Genomic DNA, 13,186 nt, shown 5'->3' with positions numbered 1-13,186 from the left:
GCTCTCGCAGGAGCTTGCTTGCTCCACAATGACATTGTAAAAAGACACCTAAGAGAAAAGATCTCTTCAACTGTGTGGAGGCAGTCTTGTGTAAATGTTTCCTCTATTCCTTTCCTCTCTCATGGATATGGAAATTTTGACTCTGCACCAGCAGAATTTTGCGTGGGTTTCCGTGTGTGTGTGTGAGCAAACGAAGAGTGTTGTTTATGCTATTCAGGCGATATTGAGATTTGCAATACAGAGTACACTGGAGAATCTATTTTGACACTTCTCACACATATCTGCTCTGATGTTGGCCTTATGTTCAGCCATGATGGGAGTGCTGAACGCTGGAGCACAGATGGCAGCAACTGTCTCATAAACTTGGAGCTCCTGAATATTTCAGTACACAAGGTTGAAGAGACAAAGCACGCTCCCTGCTTGGGTTGAGAGATGCCAGCTGCTGTGCGAGTGGAGCAACCTACGACATTTACATTACACTTAAGTATAGGTGGCACTGCTTTAACAACAGTCTGCACTTCACTCAGAGTAAATATCCATCCTAAAACTCCTGTCACACATTACAAGTGTAAAAAGCAGTAACTTCAATTTTGGTTGAAAATGAGATTTTGTCAATTTTGTTTGTCAGCTTTTGGTCGAGGGAAGATAAGAGGATCAAGAATATCCTCTTATAAAGTCAACAAATCACCGCATTTTCAGAAGTCTTTTACACGCTATTTGGCTGACCAGTAAAAAAAAAAAAAAACGAAACCCTAAAAGCAATTTTTTGTCAGCTTAGATCTTTTGAACTGAACAGGAGACCAAAACTGCTCTCTTACACACACATATAAAAGCAGATCTTATGTTGCAAGACAATACTCAGGCCCACTGCATTTATAAATCATATAAGTGACACACAGCTAACATCATAGTTGAAAAAGCTAGGTGAAGAGTAGTGCTAGATGTATTTAGCAAAGCTTTTAACTCCATCATCTCGTACAAAAGCTACAATATAACAGGGTTATTCAAATTTCAAAACCACTTGGTTTTCACTTTTCCTACCAAAATAGCAAAACAAGGCCTGCTGAGTGAGGTGGATAAAAACTCTCCTTCTATGTAAGACATCTATATTTATGTGACTTGTTATTTAGTATTGTATGAAAATGCATATTGGCTGATAGCTAGCTTTGTAGATCTTCATGAATACTGCGGGTAAATTGTGGCCCAGTCACACAAGCATTTAATATGGTGAAATTCAATGGTTAGATAAAATAAATTGAACGGGAGCAGAAGATTGTGAGGGAAGTAAATGTTTTTTGCATTGTGTCCAACTTTGACAGCAACTTTACGACCAAAAGCAAGACACCTTGACAGTAATTATTATGACCCATAAGATGAGGACTGAGGAGGCGATCAAAGTCTGGCTCCTCTGTCGTTCAGTCCACTTCTATTTAACCCTCATCTCCTTGTTAAAGTAGAAACGGCCTCGCCAAAGACGAATGATCTGGAGACTGGAGTAGATGGTGAGAGTTTGACTGAACAACAAAACGTGAACTTACTTTCAGGTTAGCAACCAAGCTAGCGAGCCCCCCCCGCTAGCTAGCTTCTTTTTTTTACTCGATTAAATATGTGTACAATAACTAGAACAAAAGGCCAGCGGGAAATAATAGGCAGACAAATAAGCTTGGAGACCTTCAGAGACCGTCTGGAGCTAACTAGCATGTTCTTAGCTTGCTAGCGTGTTAGCCGCTAGCTTCAGCAGCTCGCTAGCTAGTTATCTCATAGCAGTATGTGACCTTTGACACCGTCTGCTTCGGTAAAACACATGGTTGAACTTCGCCGTGCCTTAAAAAAAAATGGTACTTATAAGGAAGAGATGTGTGGTTGTGTGTAGTCGATCTGTTTGTAGGTCAACGAGTTTTGACTTGATGTCTAACTCCAGTCAGTTCCAACCCGAGGCGGCGTCAAGTGATCCCAGTTTTCTGCTTGTTTTAACAACAAGTGCAAAGCATCGGTGGACTTTTACAGCAGAAACGGATCGGACAGGGTTGTTGGCAACTAACCAGCGACATGCTAGAAGTTGGTGAGTGTAACACACAAGTTGAAAAGCTAATATGACTATTTTTGTGTGTGTAGATCTTGACAGTAGAGGTTGTTATTGACCTAATTAGACTAAAACAAGCTGAGGGAAAAGTTACTTGGCTAAAGTCCACTGGTTAAAGATGATTCTCTTTGTGATGGTAAAAATGGAATTTGTAAGACCTGTAAACTACAGACAGTCATGTTTGTGGCAATTAACACAAACATGACTTAAAGTTACTTGATTTGCCCTTTTGTTTTATTGCATGTCCACTGAAAACTGACTGGCTGGCAGGTGTCCTTTCATTCCTGTTAATGGTTTAAACCAAACACAACAAATAGGGCTGTTTGTTTGTTGGCCACTAAAATGAATGTCTCAGTGTTAAACTTTGTGGATGTAATGGTGAGGCTTAGCCAAAGAACTTGGAGGCATGTAACCATGAGAGTCAACTGGCTGCAGTGAGGAGTGTAACAAATGAAATTTTAAATGTGTTTGACATCTGGATGTCCAAATCAACTAACGATGTGAGGAGGAAAGAGGACTTTTGACATACGTTAGCTACCATGAAGCTGGTAGCCTGCGGGGCCAGAGGACAGCTACAGGGCAAAAGCGAATGGAAATGCAAACGAAAATAAAGATGTGGTGAAGTTGCAGGTAAAAGAGTGAGAAAGAAAAAGAGACGGTGATGGAGAAGGAGCTAACACGTGTGACAGAGGCAGAGGGAAAGTGCTGTAGGTTTCAGTCACATCGGCCAGTGTGATGCAGCGCTTTTCTCTATTCATGTAGGTTTAATGTGATTAAGAGCAATCGGTGACATTTGTCCTTATGAGTGTGATGCAATCCAACTGCAAAATTTGCCAGGATTTAAAAAAAAAAAGCTTTACTTCTGCTTGTTAGCTAGATGTTGTCTATCAATGGAAGTGGCATAAATTCTATGTACAGGAATTGTGGTTGAATATGGCTCTGATTCCACCTAATTTCTAGCAAACTTTTGAAATGCTTCAAAAAAAGAAAATGCAAATGAAGTTTGTTTCCATCAGTTTGTTTGGAGCGAGTTAACCAGGCTTGGCTCTGGGGGGGGGGGTTGAAAATGGACTCAGCACCCACTCATGTGCATCCCACATGATGCTGGTGAACAGACAGACAGGGGTGGATGGCCGCTAAAAATTGTATGTGTTTTTTGACAGTTCACCAGCCCACTGATGCGGCAGCCCACTGGGATTTGTCTCGGCCGATTAATCAGCTATTGGCTTTTTCCTACTGTAAACTATGGTTATTATAGCAGCCTTTTAAAATCCACTGTTGGTCGACCTCTTATTCTAATGCACGGGCCAGTGGCCAAGATGCCACCAGAGGAAGCAGCTGATTAGTTGTGTGACTTAAATGTTACATCAGAACTTATTTGACAAAGGAGATAGGAGAGATTCTTTTTGGGGGAAAAAAAGCTAAAACTACCTGAGTTGAGTGTTTTACTTCCCAGATTTTTCCATTTCCATCAAACTTGTGTAGCGCCATACTTTAAACTTTAATAACTTTAAAATATGTTGACGGAAACACATCCTATTTACTGTATAGTGAATTATATTCACTGTCTTTTTTTATTTTGGTGTCCAAATTATGTGGGTGCAATGTATTGCCTTTATAGTCCCCTCAAAAAATACCAATAAAAGCCCTTTTCCACATAAAACATTTTAGCCTTTCACAGTAAGTTTGAAGTCTTTATTTGTCATGGGCACAACAATTGCAGACAAGTAAAGCAGACATTGGCAATGAAATTCTTAAATCTCAGGCTCCCTCCAGACACGGCATAGTGCAGAAAGGAATAGAATATAGTGATATATGATGACAAACTCTGATATAAATAAAATATAAAACTGAGGTAGGCAGGTACACAGTAATGATAAAATAAATAAACTGCACTGTAGACAAGTTGCAGATTTTTTTCTAATTCCATCATGTAACATGAAACAACACTCTTTCCAACATGACATAGTAGCACCTTTACAGTTTGACGTTACGTTTAGTTTCGCCTGTTTACTGTCACTGGTGCAGATTTGACTGCAGACAGGAACTCTAGCGCAACTCGTGATGTTTAAATGTTGTTTGCAGTGAGTGTGTTTTCACCACCCACACACTGCATGTTCCTGCAGATCTACAGATGCAGTGGAAAAAGGAATTTGGCTCTGGGCTCAAGCAGCTTCCTGGTGGTCAGGTGTCAGGTTAGGGTCCGCTTCCTCTCGCATCTGGACAATAGGAACAGAGCAGCTTTCAACATTGTCCCCCTCAGCCTGCAGTGTGAAGTCTTTGACTGTCAGTTTAACCATTTTGTTGTCCTTGATGAATTCTTGCTACAAATTTAAGTGTAAAATCTCGATTCAAATAAAGTTCAGCAAAACGTGACTACATTTATAATTAAGTAAAAAGTGTGTGAGTTTTGCCTTTTCCCAGACATTACCACCAAGGACTGCTGCACTATGCAGCACTTAGGGACTAATTTGATAAATTAAATATTCAGCAGCTCTGAAATATACCGCAGTGGTGTATGGATGATTTTGAAGTTGATGTAGCTGGACACTCAAAATTGTATCCACAGCTTTTGATACACAAGTGGCCAAAAGTCTTCATGCTTTTTACAGACTAATATGACGGCCAAAGACCCAGCATACAGGCAGTGTTTCCTCAACCAAGTTAGGCTTAAGAAATGCAAGGTTTTCAAGGCCAGACATTTCCATTAGTTACATGGGCATGAGCATTCAAGGCCAGTGAAGCTAGTATTTGCTAAATTGTTTCTAAGGTCAAAGTGGATGTCCCTGGAAATACCTGTCAGGTTTTGATAACACGCTTGAAACCACTTGTTATAATTGTAAAAGTAATTGGATGGGTCGTCAGATCAAAGTTGTCATGTGTGATTGCGATGGAGTGGAATGGGGTCTGTTGTCTTGACCTGCAGTTCGGACATGTTGTACGGCGCAACGGACTAACACAAAGTCTTTAATGAAAAGTTCCTTTCTTCACTCAGTCAAGAGGAAGACTGCGGTTCATTCAAAATAAAAAAGCAAGTGCCTTGATATTAGTTTTTGTTACCCTCCTTGATGCACCCTAACTTTAGTCTGACAGTGTCAGATTGTAGCCAATATAGAGGGAGTAACCCTGGTTTGCTCTGCAAGTACAAAGTTAACTTTTAGCCTTCGTATTCACTGTCCTGTAGTATAAGGCTAGCTCATCCACATAGAAAACTCACCTTCTCAGTGCAGCTGTGTGGGGGTGTGTATCGGGAAGGGGACGTGGGCACACTGCCTCCTGACATACCAGTAGTATTTCGTCTGAATGCCAAATGGTGTACTACAGTTAAATGTACTTGAGGTGAAATGCTGCTATTTGTAGTCAGGTGTGGAATTCTCATGATAATAATAACTTTAATTTTAGAGCCCTTTTTTTTTTTCAATGTTTACAAAGTACTGATGTAAATATATAGAAATACGGGTATAAAGAAGTACGACAAGGCTGAACTGAGGTAAACATTCAGATAAAAATATATGAAAAAAACGTACATTTAGGTACAGTGGATGTCAAGAGTTGCAAGTTTATATTATTTGCACGGGGATTGTTCCTGTTCCTGACACTGTAGAAGTGATTTTTCAAGTGGTCATCAGAGTGATGGCCTCTGGGAAGAAGCTGTTCCTGGGTCTAGGTGTTTTGGTGTACAATGCTCTGCAGTGCCTACCAGAGGGAAGAAGGTGGAACAGGTTATGTCCCGGGTGTGATGGGTCTGCAGTGATGTTTCCTGCCCGTTTCCTGACTCTGGACATATATATGTCCCAGATGGAGGTCAGTCTGTTCCTTTCCTGTTTGGTGGCCTCTCCAAACTAGACAGTGATGGATGTGCAGAGAACAGACTAAATTATTTCAGATTAGAACTGGATCCGCAGCTCCTGAGTCAGGTTGAACTTCCTGAGCTAGCGTAGAGAGTACATCCATCCTCTGCTGGGTGTTATGGTAAAGTTTTAGGTTGTGCTGGAAGTAGGCGTGCTTTAGGCAGGCTGAAGGAAGCTTGGTCAGTACTGATGTCACACTCTGGGGTGGTGGCTCTGACTCATTAGCTTTCAGAAGAGAGGCACCCAGGGAGGGAAGTGTTAAGTCCATGAGTAGGATGGGACATGCTGGAGGCAGAACAGAAAGAGATAATGAAGTTTGTCTCACGTCCCCACAAACTGTTAAGCACCTTTTTTAAAATGAACAACCTGGCTGGCATACTGGACTGATGGAACAGTCTCTGAGACTTCATGGGAAGTAATGTCAAGCACATGCGCACCCCAGCTATAAAGGTTGCATTTTCCTTGGTAAGTTTAGGTCATATTTTCATGCCTGATACAATGTATGTATGTAGGAGTTCCTCAGTCCTCATCCAACATGTTACTGTTACTGGTTCTTCCATTTTCATGCTGTGGTGACCTCGGCTCTCCTTTCACGATCACTTATATCCTCCTGAAGTCCTGCTGCTCGTCCCTGCCGGCTACAGCTGTCAAGCTGCTGCAGCCAAGCACCAGTTCTCGCTGCAGGGGCCAGTCAGTGCGCACATCTGTAGCACCAGTCCCATATTAAAGCGCTGCGCAGCCACCGAAGGGCCGTTCTCGTCAGCATGCACATTAGTAGTAGCGGTACAGTATTTGAAAGAACATACTGTGACATGTCGCAAACTCAGGCCTGAGATGGGATGTAACCAACTACCAGAATAAATTAGAACTCCTGTGGAGAATGAAATGGTCTTTGCTCAGTGAAAATGGTTTCTAAGTAAGGATTGCATGATTCCTCTCATTCTACCTCGTTTATATAGAAGCAGATTTTCCCTCCGCAAATTTTCCCTGATAGCTTTGATGCAGGGGTCCGCTTTGGGAAGTTGGGAGGCCAGCAGATGGAGTGTGCAGTCTAGGATGTGCTCACCATGTCAAGTTTCAGTGAAGCACAGGACATCGGATATGCAAAAGTCCACGTTTGCTCTGCCGAGGAGCAGCAGTTCATCTATCAGAGAGTGGATATTTATCTTCCTCATAGATGACTTTGGCACATCCCATAGAGAGCTGCTGCTCCTCCATGTAAAAGCTCTGTAAAACTTTCTGGTTCAATGGAAATGTTTGACCAGTGGATAATCAGAAGTTTAAAAGTGACACAAAACATATTTTGTCTTAAGCTTAAAAAGGGAGTGAAAAACTGATACTACCCAATACTGCTAAAGTGAAAAGTTACTCTTAGAACAGTTGAATTTTGTGTTCATCGCACTAATGGAAAATACTGAAATATACTTTACTCAGATGAAATCCCTGTGTAGTTGTATGCATGAAACAGACTTTGTTCTGTGTCCATTCTGCATCCGGACTTGAATTTGAAAAAAGGAGCAATTTCTTCAAAGATCGGGTGCAATTTACAAATGAATTTCCTTCACGCTCGACTGCTTCATAAAAGAATTTGTTCTGACTCAGATTGAACACAGTTGAATGATCCTATCCATATTCCCGACTTCTTTACAAGACAATGTTTTCCATTTTCTCAAACACAGAAGTCTAAAATTTCCATGTTCTCAGGTGCAACAAGTGTTACTGATTGGGCCTTTTTTTCTGCCACCAACCTCTTGTTAGGTCACCGACTGGAACAAAATGACACTGGAAAGAGCTTGTGCTCTTTCAAGGATAAAGGAGATCCTTTTGAGGTGACAAAGCTTTACACTGCCACTTTTCACAACTGCACAAAATAAAATGATCAGCATTGCTTTTGTATTAAGTTTTTCAACTGTATTAAAGTGGAAACAACTATGGAAAGAAGCCCAGTTAGTATCATATAATCAAAACCGAGTATGGCAAATGCATTTATTCCTTTTCTAATTCTTCGTTAATTGATTATACATTTGATCTAAAGATTTTTGTGTACTAGTGAAAAAGAGCCATTGAAAATTCAGAAAGTCCATTTTAATGTCTTCAAAGAGCTTGTGTTGTCTGACTAACATTCAAAACCAAAGATATTTAGTTTACGGTTGTGTAAAATGTAAGAAAAGCAGCAAATCCTCACATTTTAGAAGCTGAGAATGTTTAGTAATTTTTACTTACTAAAATTACTGACTGAGTTATCAACATTGTTGCCTATTAATTGTTGGTTGACTAATAGTTTCAGCTCTACTTAATTAAGTTCTTTGCATTTTTTTTTACAAGTCTTTATAAGACACACAGTCACGCAAACCTTCTCACATATGACCCTATACACCTGCCATTCACACTTCCAAAATTACTACGTGTTACGATGTTAAAAACTGTATTGATACATCCTGGCATGATGTGTTCTAACCTTTGGCGCGATTGATTTATGCAAAACTAAAGGTGAAGCCATTAGCTTCTGGTATGAGATCCCTCTGTGAGGCCGATTCTGAATTTATAAAATTTCAAGGAGCTCTGATAATTTGATTTGGAGTGCCCTTTTATAGGTTAGGTCACCTGCAGCGCGCCCTGCAAATTGAATAAAGAACAGTAATAGAAAACAGGATGTCAGGTGGGCTCCCTGCTTATAAAATCATTAACAACAGTGTGTCTTTTCTCATAAAGGAGCCCATTTATACTGAGGAGGAAATGTTATGAAAGTGTAGGGAGCAACTCAATTTATTTTTCATTAGGAATTAACTCAGGAGAACCACTGAGAGGGTTAACAGCTGTATGTGTACATCAGCAGTGTGAACTAATAGGTTTGAGAAAAGCCTGTTCAAAAGACTGTTGTGCATCACTTTAAATAATGCTCTCAATTTGTGTGCCTTTTACGTCCCCATGTGTAATCGTAATGATACTGCATTAGTCAGACCGCATAAAATACTTTATTAATACTGTGTTTTTTGGTCACATAGCACTATAATTTCATTGTGATTCTGAAATGATTTCTTCTTAACATTTCAGAGATCTTCGTCATCTTTTCCTCTAAGTTCTATATCTAGGCCGTATTCATCTTCATTGTAGAGGAAGTGTAGGGGTTGTAGATAGAAATAGACTGTACCCCCCACACTGGTCTCATGCTGATGGCTTTGTTTGGGTCATATCAGAATAATGCAGCAGCTAGGTCAAATCCTCTCCATCCTTAACAGACTTCCACAGAGCTCCTGGTGCTCCCAGCATGACTCAGGCCATGTACAGCAGGAGGTAGAAAACCCTGCCTAATCCCTTCAGTGCTTTTACAAATATCTATATTTCCTCGCTGAGTAGATCTGAAGATTACTGCTACAGCCCATGTATCTGTGGACAATGAGTTATTATTGTACCCACATGGTGGTTTTTTCTTCGGCCCAGCGATCTATTTTATTGCCCAAACTGCTTTTTTGCTATGGATCTTGGGAATGGAGTACAGTGTGTGTTACAGCAGCTGCAAGTGTTTCTTGTTTTTGGTCTTGTTTTTAGTTTACGGGTAAATATTACCTGTTGTTTGCCTTTTGTTTGGTGTATTTTGAACAATACTTTTTTTAAATGAAACTGTAAAAAAAAAAAAAAAAAAAAGTGGTTTTGGAACGATTCTCTGTCAGTAGAGCAAGTATATTTTGGGAATAAAGTTTTGACAAAATTATGACTTTTACAAATCTGTTGTGAGCTGCAAGTTGACGCTGAGTGAGAGCAGCTATGCGCTCCTGATCTGAACAGTTTGGACCCTCAGGCACAATATTTGGTTTGTATGGAAAGCAGACCACCCGTTGCTGGGTACTGCTGCCTTCTTTTTACCAAATATTGCCAGTGTTGGGTGAAATCCCAAAATGATACCCCAACAAATACTAGATTTATGTGGCAGATAATGATAGCAATATTTGACAGTTAAAACATTTATGTTATAAGGACAGATATTTATAGACAATTTTTTTTTTTTTTTTTTTTTTTTAAAAAGGATCCCTTAAATCTGATAGATGTGACATTTCACAGTTGGAAAAACAAACTCTGTTGGATAAGCAAAACATGTCTGTTCATTAGACAGTGATGCAGAATTCCACAGGACGTCAAGTTCTATGATCAATATACAGTAGAGATCCATGTATATTTCCATCCATCCTTTATCTATACCGCTTATCGTTCAGGGTCGCAGGGGGGCAGAGCCATTCCCAGCTGACTTTAGGCGTGAGGTAACGGCAGCACCACCATGATGTCCCACCACGTATATTTCAATATAAGGAATCTAGATTAGTCAGTTATTGCATCAACAGAAAATAGATTGGTTACTATCTTGAGTTGATTAATTGATTCGCTGTTTTGGTCACAGATCAAGCAAAAATACCAGATATTTGCTGGTTCTGGCTTCTCAAAATGGATGCTTTTCTGATTGTGTTTGGAGTGATGGTAAAGTAAAACAAGCACATTTTCGAAATGTTTTAGACGAAATGAATAAACTAAAAAATAATTATCAGATCAATCGATAAAAAATATGTGAGAGAAATACTGTAATTAGGACTACTGTTAAAAATAATGAAAGATATTGAGAATTAAGTCATAATATTATGAAAAAAAGGTCAGCTGTCTTTCATATGCATGCTTTAGTATTTCCTGACAGTCCTGTACTGCAAAAAGTTTGGATCTGTGGATTGGTGGTGGCTCTGTGTCCACAGTTCCACAGTAAGGCTTCCCAGATTTCTTTGAGCAAGTCAAATGCTATATTGTACTAGTAAATCTGGCAACTCATAGGAAAATAAACATGACCTAAGAATAAAATCAGATTTTTTTTTTTTTCACACCAAATCCAGTTTAATGGATTTCATTTTATTTTTTATAGGTGCTTTTTAAAAACAAAACAAAAAACAAACTCGGATGCTTGTCTCTGTTTTGAGATGCTGGAGTGATTTAGTCCTGCTGCTGCTTTTAGTTGTCATAGACGTCAGACAAACTCAGTGGGCAGTGGTCAGATGCTACATAATGGAACCCCTTCCTGGTGACTGTGGAGAAAAGTGCCTTTTCAGGAACAAACTCCTCACTTTTGTTAGCACGTGCTGCCACGTTGATGTGGAGGAGAACTCTTGCGAAACCATGAACTGTAGGTAGCTCAGGGAAGCGTTGGTGGTTCCTTATTGAAATTACCCACGGTAAACTGATTTTAATTTTTAAACTCAGTCCTAAACCATGAATTCCTTGTCCTTGTTCTGCTTTGTTTCCATAAATAAAGATTAAATCTTAAATCTTTACTGTTTTTGCTGATTACAGTTAGTAGATAAAGCACATTGTATATGAACATTGACTTTGGGTTAGCAGCTTTCTGACCCACTGAATCAACTGGTCAGGTGAAAAACCACATTAACTTTGAACCCTGGTGTCACATGTCATCTGCCTCTCCCTTGCTTGTTGGCCCCTTTGCCTTGTTTGAGCAGCTTATTTAAAGCTCATAGTCAGATAAGGTACTTATTGGTGAAACCTGTAACTTCAGGTCATCAACATCAGCCATCTTACACAAAAAAGACAGATTGCTTCCATCTGTTTGCTCTAACACTATTATATTGAAATCACTTCTTTTCTTGAAATATTACAACTCCATTCTCATTAAATTATGACTTTATCCTTGTAATGCTACAACTCTTTTTCTTAAAGTGACTTTTTTTTTTTTTCTCCCACTTGATGTTGCCTCAGGAGCATGAACAAACATTTCACACAATGCCTCAATAATAATTGACCTTCCCACCCCTCACCTCTAAGGCCTCAGCAGCAAAGCCGTTTCAGGCAGAGCACGCACCACAACACATGACCCCAGGCTCCCCCTCTACCCATTCTTCACACTGCTCCCATCTGGGCACTGATACAGATCTCCGGTCTATAAACAGGCATGCTCCGGCAGGAGTTTTGTCCCCTCTGCCATAGCATCACTCAACAAAATACCCTGGTACCTGTCATGTGTATCTGTGCATTTGTGCTATTTACATAAGTATGTGTGTGGGCATGCTGTAGATGCTAACTGTGTCTACTCATGTGAGGCTCTGTTCAGTCTATGGCAACACATTTCCTGAAAAGGACGATAAAGAAAAACCCCTAATTAGACTTAGAAGCTTTTCACGTGAACGCAGTCATTCAGCAATGCAGTCTTGGCCACTCACTTTATTTACCCTAGTAGCACGTTGGAACTGAAGGGCTCATACATAATGCCCGGCTTTATTTATCTGCAGATGCGGTCTACATTTGAAGAAAACTGCATAAAAACAAACCGATGTTTTACAAACTGTCATCTGCATACGTCGTGATATTGAGCGCAGTTGAAACCGCAATTCTCCCGAGTTTCTGCACGTTCCTTAGTGTTCAAGCTTACATTATAATCATATCTTACACTGCAGATTACACAGAGTTTACACGTATGGGTTATTTATGCAGGTTGTGTATTAATTAGTATAGTGCCTCTCTCGTGTGTTTCATTAGGGGCTGGGCGTTTGAAGTGTTTCTTTACCAACAGAGGATGCTCATGGCATTACAGCCAAATCTGAAGAAGAAGAAGAGGCTCTCTTCCTTTTTCCCTGGAAGTTCACCCACCAGGGAGGCTCTGCTAATAAGTTCCCTGGGCTACACCCAACCTGTTTTCAGCCTCATTCCCTGCAATATGGAGAGAACTAAAGATGCATTTGCCCTTGTAGACATTTCACTAGAGCTCCTAACAGTTGTACAAAATATTCCGCTGCATAGTTTTGGACTTTAATAAAGGAGTGTTTGTATCGTGAAATATGAAAAGAATGTATGAAGCAGAGTTCAACACTTGCTTCTTTCAGTCTCTGTCCTCACTTTCCTTTCCGCTTCACAGTAGTGAATAAGGATTAAATAAATTGCCTCGGTGAGGGCAGGGCCATTACTGGTCATATTTTCACAGCTTAAATCTGAAATGGAAATGAGAGGCAATTATAACAGTTTTTAATGTAACCATTATTCCATGGTGACCGTTCATTTCACACGGTTTAGGCACCTTGGTTAAAACAGGCATGTTGAAAGTCACACAGGCTTTTGTTTTTCTTTCTGTCTGAAAGGAGGACTTGTCTTCACTTTGACCTCTCAGAGGAGTGCTTTGTGTGCTCACTTTGCTATGTTTTTTTTTTTTTTTCCCCTTTTCAGCTGTGTCAGGGTGTCTGGCTGTCCAGGAACAGTCACCCAAGCTGCCCAG

The sequence above is a fragment of the Pempheris klunzingeri genome, chromosome 6 (genome assembly GCF_042242105.1).
Source record: "Pempheris klunzingeri isolate RE-2024b chromosome 6, fPemKlu1.hap1, whole genome shotgun sequence".
Lineage (NCBI taxonomy): Eukaryota > Metazoa > Chordata > Actinopteri > Acropomatiformes > Pempheridae > Pempheris > Pempheris klunzingeri.
This window is presented reverse-complemented; position numbering follows the sequence as displayed.